Here is an 11,919-nt window from a genome sequence, read left to right on the forward strand (position 1 = left end):
AAATCGCGGTTTGACAGACCGGAGCTGCGATGTTCTCGCCTCATCACCTTGGTCACGTGGGCCCATCGGGGCTTCTCCTTCCCATTTTTCCATTTCCGGACTCCAGTCTGTCCAATCGTGGGCAATGGGGAAACAGACGCTTTCTCAGGTAGATCGGGGGCAATGGCAGGAACAAATGCTAGACGGGATGCTAGTCCTTGGCACTTATCCACTGTCACTTCTAATTTTATTTACGCCCAAGGAAAATATTTGCATATTCCGCACAGGCTGAGATTTGAGCATAGCATCCCGGGGCTGTGTGAAGTCAGTGCTAACCACGGCGGCACCGTGACATCCTCGCTGCGTTTCTATCCTGTTTAATGCTCTTATATTGTACCAAACAATCTACTTAATTAAATTAAGGGTCGCAAGGGACCGACGCTTATCAGGGCAGCACTGCACAGTTCACGGCGCGGGCCACACAATGACGCTGGGAAAATAACTGGGATAATCATTTGCTTATTTATCCACTTACAACATTCGAGATATAATTTGTTACATATCTGTTACTTTTTCCAGTTGCAGCACAGGCCTGTGAAGTGGCTTGCTGATGGCCACACAGTGACGGTAGCACGATCTGAACCCTCAGCCTCAGGGTTTAAGTTCCAAATGCCTTAACCACTGTGCTACACTGCCTGCCTAAAATAACAGCTGACGTGCCCTGCACTTGAGTTTGTACAACTTTCTTGGGTCCTCTCTAAATTATGAATTATTATTTACTTGATGCCTTTATTCAACATTTTGGATACAATTGTTCACATTTCTTATGAGCGCTCTGAAATCACTTCAGATTTTTTTTTTCGTACAAGATAACCCCCCACACATGATATATCGTTTTGCTCGAAAAAATGTCAAATTATGCAAGGCAGCGAGTTTTTTAGGGTTCCATCCTATTTTTGGCTCTCTGAGCTAGAAAACCCCTCATTATTAAGCCCATTTTATGACCGTATTTTATGCAGGGAAAAATGATCAGAGGTACTTGACTTTGTGCAGACCAAATCAGCCCCCAATGGGACACAAGGGGTCAAGGTCGCCTCTTTTCACAAGACTTCAAAAAAACGGGGTTGGTAATATTAGCAAGTGGACTGTTTTTTTACGCTATTTTTCAGGTTGCTGATCAAGAATATATTTTTGATATTTGATTCTTTACACTTGATTTTGAACGCCTCTTAGTTATTACTCATTATCTGGCAGATGTCTTTACCCAAGGTGACATACAACATCGAGATACATTTGCTTACATTTCATGTTGTTTTGTTTTCCATTTGCAACACAGGTAAGTGAAGTGACTTGCTCATGGTCACACAGTAAGTGTCGGTGGTGGGATTTGATCCCACAGCCTCAGGGTCTGAAGTCCAAATCCTTAACCACTACACCCCAGTAACTAATCAGGCCCAAGTTCCATTGGCTTTGCATTTTAGTTAAGCCTGAAATATGTGTTTCAAAAAATAATAATGCCTACATTTAGGTATATCTAACCATTTATCTTCTTAATCCACTTATCCACAGCAGAGGGACAAGGATGCTGGAACCTAACTCAGCAAACATTAGGTGCAAGGTAGGAACAACACCTGTACAGGTCACCAGAGCATCACAAGGTGAAAACACAAAGGCACATCAGGGGGCCGACTTAGCAATTCTAACCCACCTAACCTGCACGTGTTGACTGTGGAAGGAAACTGGGACACCCAGAGGAATCCCACACAGACACAGGGAGGACACAGGACACAAACCCAGGTCTCCTTGTTACAGGGTAGTAACACTGCCACTATGCCACCGTGCCACACCCTTTAAGTCTATTTTTGAATAACTTATGTATTGTGGTTTAAAAGCATTTGCCAACAGTCATGCCACCTGCGCTTCACAAGTGGTCATCCACAAAGAAGCTAAGCATGTTTAGGCCCGGCCTGTACTTGAATGGGAGACCATCTAGCAAAAGCTTAGGTTGCTGCTGGAAGAGATGGTGGTGAGCCCAGCAGGGGGTGCTCACCCAGTGGTCTGTGTGTGCATCCTAAAGCCTCAGTGCTGTGATGGGGACACTGTGCTGTACAAATGGCACTTTCCTTTGAGTGAGACATAAAACTGAGGTGCTGACCCTCTGTGGTCCTGTCACTTTGGTAGTAATATTATTTGCACAATTCCTATTGCTCTGGCATTATTGTATGCACCATCTACATTATCTGTATTGGACTATAAGATTACCCCAGTGTACTCACTTAATGTTATTTGTGTAGTGTGTACTTAAACTTTTGTATCTAACTTGGGATAATCCTTAGCTACTGGTACTTAAACGTCTCTTCAATAAAGTCAATAAAGTTATCTATCTATCTATCTATCTATCTATCTATCTATCTATCTATCTATCTATCTATCTATCTGTCTGTCTGTCTGTCTGTCTGTCTGTCATATAATGCTGTTCAGATCTATCTATCTATCTATCTATCTATCTATCAAACAGCCTAATGAGTACCACTTTACGACGTGTGGTGCTGTAAACAGGTGACATCATTCATTCATTAAAAGTTGCCTCCTCTTCTCTACCACCTTCACTTCAGAAGAGGTTATCTACCTGAAGCTAAGCTTGTTCAGGCCTATACTTGGATGGGAGACCATCTAGGAAAAGCTTGGGTTGCTGCTGGAAGAGATGTTGGTGAGCCCTGTGGTCTGTGTGTGCATCCTAATGCCTCAGTGATGTGACGCGGACACAGTGCTGTAAAAATGGCGCCGTCCATTGCAAGAGACGTAAAACTGAGATCCTGACTCTCAATGGTCATAAAAGATCCCTGGGCCTCCTTTGCAAACAGCAGGGTGTATTCTGATGTCCTGGTTAAATTGCCCACCACAGCCCCCTATCTTCCGCTGTCTCTGATTGGCTCTCTCTCTCACACCTTCACCATCTAACAGCTAATGTGTGGTAAGCACACTGGCAAAAAAATGGCTGCCGTCACATCATCTAGGTGGATGCTGCACATTAGTGGTGGCTGAAGTCGCTCCCCACTCACTGAAGTGCTTTGAGTAGTGAGACAAACACTACGTAAATATAAAGAATTATTAATATTAACATAAGTAATTGCTTGTTCAACCCGCTTGTGTGAAATCAGAGAGTGACAGGGCTTGAATTTCAATCACGGCTGTCATTTAAAGATTTTGCAGGGTTTCATTTAGTAAAGCAGGAAAAGGCTTTCCTTATTGACACTTTTTATCCTGTTACAGAATTATTTAGGAAATAAAAATACACAATTCTATTTAGCACTTTGAGAACACAACAACGTGACCCATCAGCTGTGACTTGCAATCGTTTTAACTTTTGGTGTCGCACCTTTGAATGGGGGAGTTAGAAATTATATTGAAGATTAATTTCTTTTTTGTAGTAAATTTAAAGCCCCAATAAAGTAATGTCCTTCCTTTACCGTCACTGGACAAATTATTAGTTTCAGAGTGTTATGTTGCCTAATTTCATCTTCTTATACAATTCCCATTTATCAACATCTATGTGTGTGTGTGTGTGTGTCTGTCCGGCCCGGACGTGAGAGGTGTAGCCGGGGTAAGGGCTCTGTGGGCGAGGATACACAAGCGAGGCCAGCACGTCAGCAAAACGAGACCTCCAAAGAGAGAGTCACTCGCTGGGCGGCTAATACAGAAGTGAGGCAAGCACATCGGCAAAATGGTATCCCTTTGACTTTTCCTCCCGCTGCTAATACACAAATGATGCGAGCATGCCGGCAACACGAAACCGCCTAGGACAGAGCTGTCCAGAATGGTTCCTTTCAATTACCTGACATCTCTACATTTCGATTTTTCTTCTGGCGATTTCAATACTTTCTAGGACCCCCGTGCTTTTTACAGCAACTTACATTATAATTACCTCCAATTTGCTAACTAAATGATAAGGTTAAACTTTGAAAACATATTTATTTATTTTAGTCTGTACTATAAATTACACTCGTAGAGATCAGGAATGATCGCGATGATTTCAATCCTGCCCGGTCTATTTCATAAACAAATAATCTTCAGATTAGCTGTGATTATCCTCTGAATCAGACGGATCTGCTTTTGATGCCAGCTTGCAAGCATGTCAGTGTAGCTCTCTTTCTCCAGTTGCAGGGAAGCACGGCAGTAAATACACCGCCAATTGTCGGCTTACCGTCATGACTGACGGCAGATTAGCTTTATCATTAAACCGTCTCTGTTAACACATCTCTGTGTGGACTTTGCACATCTGCTCCATGTACTAAACCTATGATGTCAGCTGTTCTTGTACCCCAGATCCTGTTTACTTACTGAGATCTAATCATACAAATTAATGAAGTTAAATAGTAAATAGAGGAACTCAACTAGAACAATCAAGCTTGTTTCTTTAGGTGTAAGCGTCTTGAAGTCATTCTTTACATTAAAGTAATAATTTATACTCAAGTACTATCGTGCCTTCATATGGCTGGTGTATCCAATGATACTGTACGGTATGTGCTACAGAGCAAACATTCACAAAGGTGCATTTTTATTTTGACCATGAGCCCCTGCTGACAACTTTAGAGGACCAGGAATATAATAGGCAGCCAACCCATGGATGGTTAAAGTTCTTATATGGAAGGGGACTCATCATTTGTAGAACTATTTTAGGTGAGTAGTCATTCCGGTCTTTGTTGATACACCTGACCACATATTTCCAAAGAAAACATTAGTGAAAGTTGTGCTTCTATCCTCTTGGTACGTTTGCACACATTTTTGAACTCCTTTGTCACAGAGGATTAAATGTAAATGAGACATAAATCCCCCAAACCGGAGATTAAGCCACCCTAACCAGGATCATTTGCAGGTTTCTGTCTGCAGTGGCTGTGGTGTAACCACATCTGAGGATTTCACGGCTTTCTGAAAGACACGTCAATCTAGGACTTTAAAGATAAGCAGCACTTTATGCAATGCTGGCGACTTCAGATTTTTAGTAATTTTTTTTTCCCCTCTGTGCAGTGCACTCTGAACATGAGATTCAAGTTTTGCTGGACCTGAATGCTTCTGTAGTGTGTAATGGAAACCGGGGCACCAGCAAACCCCAAACCACAAATATGTAGACATAACCACAGTCCCGGGTTCATATAAAGGATGGATTTAATATCCACAATTCCTTTATAAAGCGCAGGTTCTCTCTCTCTCTCTTTTCCAAAATTCGCTTCACAATACCTCCCCTATCACCACCGCAATGCCCTCCTCCAGTTGAGTGTTGCCTTCCTTTCTCCCAGCTCCGACTCACCTGAACAAGGGAGCGTGTGCCCTTTTATTCCGTACCCGTGAGTACTTCTGGTACCAGGGGTCATATGGAAGTCCAACACAGCTTGGAGCACATCCCCCTACAGCAGCCCTCTTGTGGCACCCATGGAGCCCAGCAGGGCTGCTCCGCTGGACTCCACCTCCCAGCATGACCTACTGGTTTCCAACTGGGTCCCAACATCCAGTTCCACTGCTATCTAGCGTCCTGGGGGAATAAAGAGTCCCCAGCAACATCTTCAACTTCTTAAGGGCTGTCCGTCCATCCCCTCTGGCCATCACTTCCAGGTCTGGCCCTTTTCTCTTCCCTGGCCGGGATGCTCGTCTGCCTGCTAGGAGCCTCCTGTCCAGGTAAGGAATCTCTCTTCTGGTCTGGATGCCCATCCAACCCATGTGGCACTTACAAGTGAAACACTTGCGCTCTTGTAGTTTACTATCCCCATGTAAAATAAGTCTTCTTCTCACCGGAGACTAATGGATGGATTGTACAATTAGGGGCTATCGTGCAAGCTTTGGTTCTCTTGAGGCTCCTGAGGAATTAGAGACTCGATGAACTCATCAGTGCAGCACAATAGTGTAATGGCAGTAGCTCCAGTTTCTTTCTACAGTCTAAGGTCATGCAGGTTAAGTGGACTGGCAAAGCTGTGTGTTTGTGAGCACCCTGCTATGGATTGGCACCCTGTCCAAGAATGGTTCCTGCCTTGTGCCCAATGCTTGCTTAGACAAGCTCCAGCTTCCCTGTGGTCCTGCTCTGGATAAAGCAGGTTTAGCAAATGGATGAATGGATTTAGAGATCAATGAAGTCATGAGTCACAATATTCTGTGATAATTTATCACCATTTTGCTTGTTTCCAGATTTCTTTGCCAAATCTCTTTTTTGCGCATCATATCTTGGTGAATCTGGGTACAGACTCCTTTTAGCCTCCAAACTTTTTTCTTTAGGCAGCACTGTGGCGCAGTGGTAAGGAGGCCAGAGTTCATGTCCCAGGTCCTCACTGTGTGGAGTTTGCATGTCTTCCTCGTGTCTGTGTGGGTTTCCTCCGGGTGCTCTGGTTCCCTCACACAGTCCAAAGACATGCAGCTTAGGTGCACTGGCGGTCCTAAATTGGCCCTTGTGTGTGGATGTGTGTGTGTGTGTTTGCCCTGCAATGGACTGGCGTCCTGTCCAAGGTTTGCTCCTGCCTTGTGCCCTGTGCTAGCTGGGATAGGCTCCCGTGACCCTATTCAGGTATAAAGTGGGCTATGACTGACTGACTTTTTTCTTTAGTTTTCTTATGCTGATTGTTCTCTCCCTGTTGCGCCCATTTTGTTAGCTTGCTAAGGTAACTATTTCAGGAATCAAAACGGAAATTCAGTAATCGCCTCCTCCACAGCATGCAAGTGCAACTGCAGGAGAACCTGGCAACAGCAAGGAAAGCATTAGTGCTAATGACACACATTTATTCTTATACACTGCCTTTCTATTCACCTGCCCAGACGGCTGTATGCAGTATGTAGTGAAAATAATCCAAACATAAGGCATAGCGGTGTGATGATTAGCACTGCTACTTCTCAGGTCCAGTATCTTTGGGATTGATTCTTCTCTGTATGGAGTCTGCATGTTCTCTTTGTCTTTTTCTCTCCGGGTATTCTCACCAGTTTACCTCACACATCCTAATGACCTGAAGATTAGCTTAACCCTAACCCTAACTCCAGATTGGACCAATGAGGGTGTGAGTAAAAGTGAACCCTGAAATGGAGTGGCACTTAAAGTTTGTGTTTCTTTAATGTCTATTGTCTACCCTATCCCTTATCCTTATCTTAACCTCTTTAAACAGGGCCCTGAGGTTAAAAACAAATTAGTTACCCAGGTCCCTGAGGTTAAAATGGTTGTTTCTGTTTTTTATGGTCTACCCTAGTCCCAGCCCTTATCTTAACCCCTTTAAACAGGGCCCCGAGGTTAAAGATGGATTCATCACTCAGGTCCCTGATGTTAAAGTTATGTTTCTTGTCGATTGTGTTATGGTGTGGTTGTTATTTTTGTTCACTATGGTTGTATGTAGTGTTGTGTGTTAGTTTATATTCTTATTTTTTAGTTCAGGGAACGTAATTATGGCCTTTAGGGTTAATAAAGACAAGAACAGTTTAATATTGATTTCTAATATTTATTTTAGTGTTTTGGTTTTTTTTTATATATAGTATTATAAATTTTAGGGATTTTTAGTCTGTTGTTTTGTGTTCTTTTTAAATATATTTTAGTAATTTATTGGACATATTTAAAATTATAACTTGGGATATTTTAGAACAAACTGATAGACGTTTTAATTAATTTATGATTTTACAATTGGGATGAAGGGTGGGGACTGTAAAATAAAAAAATGTATAAATGGGGTGATGTGTACCAATGCGTTTTTGATATTACCTTCGGGCTATTATCCCCTACCCCAGCCCTAACTCCAAATTGGACCAATGTGGGTGTGTGTAAAAGTGAACCCTGAAATGGAGTGGCACCCCTTCCAAGGCTAGTTCCTGCCCTTCAGCTGATGCCACTGGGATAAGCTCCAGCTTCTCGTATGCTTGAACTGGTTTAAGCCAGTTTGAGAAGGCTGTGTTATAAAGCACAAAATATCATAAAGAACTAAATAATGATGACCTCAAACATGGTCACAGAAATATACAATTATATTCACTGTACATATACACTTTTTCATAAATGAGAATATCAACATTCTGAAAAGTTCATACATAGAAAAGTCCGAATATCCTTTCAGCTTTTTTCTTTTAATATTCACTGGCCCTGACAAGCTTTTAACATCAGTGAATTAAATCTTGATTGTCTTTGTGACTCTCCAAACTAATTACAGCTCTTTTCTTCTCTGTGTATTTTTTTTCCTGTTAAATTATAAACACATTCTTGATCTGCTTTTAATTACCTTAATCAGATTCAAGTTAAGCTATATGATTTTAACCGCTGTGTCATTTTCCTAATTAAAAGTCTTTGCTTTTACGACGTACAGTGTTCTACTGTACTTACGATTTGGATGGAGCAGGATGGTGAACTTTCTCAAAGAGTCGCCCGTCTCTTGCATAATTTCTTGTAGCCCAGCTGGTTTAACGCTCCGTGATTACTGGGAAGTCTGGGAGCAGGGGGTGAACAACAAGACCAGTCTGGTGATGCCTCCTGAGGTTAACAAGAGCTGGAGGGGCCGATGTGCTGGTGAGGAAACTAAGGACTGCTGTCCAGAAACAGTGACAGGAGGGCCTTTATGCTGCAAAGAGGTTGAGAAAGCGTCAGGAGACTTGAGAAACCATAAGCTCGAGAGAACAATTAGACACACAACGGCTGGAGTGCAAGATGAGGTTCATCACAAGTGCAGGTAAAGGAGTAAAAGGCTTTAGAAAGTCTTTTTGGCATTTCATCACACTTTTTGAAATGAAAAGTTAAATGTATATCATACCTTTTTAAACTGAATAACAAGGTTTAAAATTTGATATAAAATTAGGGTTAGTGTAAGCTGTTCGTTTTGATATAGGCATTAGTACTAGGGTGTGTGGAGCCGACCCGGACACAGACAGGCGGACATGTTGTTCATCAAACCACCACACGTTTATTTACACAAATATATACAAATAAATGGTCACTCAGACCCAGTCCAAAGTAGTGCACAAACCCCAACACAGTCCTGGCCACTCAAATGCCTTTCTTCGGGCTGCCTCCACTCTCTTCTGCCTTGTCCTCCTTCCACCCGACTCCAGCGCTGAATGAATGGAGACGGCCCCTTTTAAACAGTCCCCGGATGAGCACCAGGTGTTCCCAGCATTCCTCCTCTGGCCACGCCCCAGCGTGGCGGAAGTGCTGACTGTCCTCCCGGCAGCTCTCCGGGCGCCGTCCTAATTCTTCCCCTCAGTACTTCCTGGTGTGGCGGAAGTGCTGGGGTAACAAGTCCCCAAGGCATTGGGGCACCTCCTGGCGGTGACCACGGGCCCCTACAGGGTGGCGCTTCCATGCCCTGTACCCGTGGCCCCCAGAGCAACCAGGAAGGCGGCCCCCACGTGATCCAGGGTGGGCTCTGACCCTCTTCCGGTCCCTCACGACGTCCCGGCCGGGTCGTTGCCCCTGGCATCCCTGACAGGTGTTGTACTGTGTTAGCCATTATGAATGTAGAGAAAAGCCAAGCAAAATGACACCTTTTACTGGCTAACTAAAAAGATTACAATATGCAAGCTTTTGAGGCAACTCAGGCCCTTTCTTCAGGTAAGATGTAATCTATATGTAAGATATAGGCATTCATAAACTTGAAATCATAATAATTTTGAATTTTGTTATGGACATTTTGAAATTTGATAGAGTTAGCATGACGGGTAGCATTTACGTGGTTCTTCTTTTAAAGACTGTGAGCAAGAATTCCAGTATACTACGACTTTGTACGGTAGTGTAACTCAATAACACACTTTTTAAAATGATATAAATTTTCAGGATGTTCAAATAATTTAAGAACATTAATATCAAAACTTCAAATCTGATATCATCTCAAGGTTTTATCATCAGATAGCTATTTTTTTAAAGTTTGATATCAAATCCTATGCCAAGATTTCAAAATCTTTTGATCAAATTTCACAATTTTGAACTCAACCGTCTGTAAATGGTAAAAACCTATCAACTTTCTAAATCTTACAATCAAACATGGATAACAAACTGTACACCTCAAATTCTGCTAAAAGATTCCTCCACATACTTTAGTTTGTTAGTTTGTACTGTATCAGTTAAAAAGTAACTATTAAACGTAAAAATGTCGAAATCCATTTTTTATAAGATGGTACCAAATTTTAAAGCTGTGATTTATTTTACTGAGTTTTAGATCAAACCTTAACTCACTGCTATCAATTTTAAATGTATATCAATTTTTGCAATAACAATATAAAAATTCAGAAATTTGATCTCAGACTTTCAGACGCATTAAATCAGGATTAAGCACTATAAGTCGAGAGCGTGGAATGAAGAAAACGTGACAGCCTGAAAGTAACGTTAAGAATCCAGAATGTGAAATGAAGAATTTAAATGAGAGCCTAGAACGAAAAGAAAGCCCACCGTGACGCCAAGCCGGGGTTCTTCAACACCAGGCGGCAACACTCGCACTGTGCCACCAGCGGCGAACTTGAATGCATGAAATGAAGAATGAAAACTGAGACACTAGAATGTACGGGTGAAATCGTCATTAAAAGATAACTGAAGCATGTGATGAAGATTTTTAAAAATGTCAGCATTAAGTGAAGTTTAAAAAATAACAGCCTGAAATCGACGTGCCCTTTGCAGGGGCTTCCTGCGGTGTGATGTCTAATAAACGGGCTTACGCAAGGGAGGAGCGTCCACGCCAATTCTTACGCAATTTGGAATTCACAAAATTGTTGCATAGGAAAACTTGGCGTAGGGTACGCAAAAAAGTTTGAGCATGCGCAAGTCTGGGCTGACTCTTCTGGCGATGGGATATGCGGCGGAAGAATACAATGAATAAGAAATACCATTTCTTTGCTTCGCGTCGATTGTCTCACGCACGGGACCAAACAGCTCGCTTGAAATCATTTAGATTAGATTAGTTATTATCATTTAGATTCAGTTAGATTAGTGTCACATGAACCACAGTCAGCGGCATAAGCAAGCGAGCGCCATCCGCGTACTTACTCTGCTAATGATAAGAGAAATGTTGGTATCGATGAACGGCCCGAGTGTTTGACAAAGGAGCAAATACTCACAGAACAAAAGGTTAATCATTAAAGGCAAAAGGCTGTTGGGCAACAGTTTTGATGCCATTATAAACTAGAGTTGTAGACAGATTTTCGTTTGAATCATTGCAATATGTGTGTCTTCATTAAAGAAAATATGCTGCGAGCACTGGGCGCGTGCTAGAGTCACAGCAGAAATCTAAAATGTGGTATGGTTTTGATTAGTCAACATGTGGAATTCTTTATTTTGTTTTTCTTTTATCGATTAGTTTGAGAAAATCGCACAAATTCATTTTAACATTTTTTCCTTTCGGGTTCCTGCTTCATTATATCGTGCATATTTTTTGTTGTATGGTCGAATAGAAAATGCCGAGAAAATCATTGAATCATTTCGCTAATATTTATACGAGGGGGAGATCCGAGTGTTAAACAACCGATAACCCCGACACCCTTGAGTAGCACCATTCGTTGTTTTTTTCCATTCAGCGTCTGGTCGGCAATTATAATGATGCAGGAAATCGAAATACGAGTCTTCGCGGATGCAGCGAAAATGTACATAACAACTCATTTAAAGAGACCGGACGGAATGTGACCCCTGATCACTGCCTATGTGAAGTTTCCGGCCGCTTCGGCTGTTCACGGAGTACGCTGATTTTCTTCCCACATCTCAAATACGTGCACATCAGCTAGAAGAGGGCTTGTGCCCTGCGATGTGTTTACCGTAACCTTCTGAACCTGGCGAAGCCCCCACTAACCTCAAATGGAAAGCAGACACAGGGGGGAGCTGCTTGCATGAATTTCACAGCGTACTGTGTGTGAATCTTTACCAATAGCAGCCGTGCTGCAATATTTTTCTCATCGGTCCACAAGAGGTCACCCTATCCTGCAACTACCTGAGCCGTTTTCTGGTGGTGTTGC

The sequence above is a fragment of the Polypterus senegalus genome, chromosome 12 (genome assembly GCF_016835505.1).
Source record: "Polypterus senegalus isolate Bchr_013 chromosome 12, ASM1683550v1, whole genome shotgun sequence".
Taxonomy (NCBI): domain Eukaryota; kingdom Metazoa; phylum Chordata; class Cladistia; order Polypteriformes; family Polypteridae; genus Polypterus; species Polypterus senegalus.